Source organism: Lolium rigidum, chromosome 6, assembly GCF_022539505.1.
Source record: "Lolium rigidum isolate FL_2022 chromosome 6, APGP_CSIRO_Lrig_0.1, whole genome shotgun sequence".
In the NCBI taxonomy this organism is placed as follows: domain Eukaryota; kingdom Viridiplantae; phylum Streptophyta; class Magnoliopsida; order Poales; family Poaceae; genus Lolium; species Lolium rigidum.
The window spans coordinates 170,688,232-170,688,726 of record NC_061513.1 but is presented as its reverse complement, the minus strand read 5'-3'; positions in this window follow the sequence as shown (position 1 = coordinate 170,688,726).

Below are 495 nucleotides of genomic sequence, written 5' to 3'. Positions count from 1 at the left end.
CCGAAATCGCCATGCGGCCGCGTTGTAAGCGCACGCCGCCAGCTCCGGGGTGTTGTACGTGCCGAGGGTGAGCCGGAAGCCACCGGCGCGCATCTCGGCGTAGAACCTTCCGTTCGGACGCGCTCGGACGCCACGGAAGCCGGACGAGCCGCGACGGCGCGGCGGCATCCCGGCGACGAATGAACGGAGGCGACGGCGACGTGTGGTTCCGCGCGCACGCGGCGCTTTATAGCACAGCGACGCGGCAAGTTTGGCGACAGGTGGCGCGGGGAAGCGGCGGGGCGTGGCACGTGGAAGTGGCATCTACACGTCGCACGCCGGCGGCGGCCGGGCGAGGCACGTGGAAGCGGCGACGACAGGTGGCGCGGGGAAGCGGCGGGGCGTGGCACGTGGAAGCGGCATCTACACGTCGCACGGTGGTGGCGGCGGGGCGAGGCACGTGGAAGCGGCGGCGACACGTGGCACGAGGAAGGGACACGTGTGGCACGGCGGCGG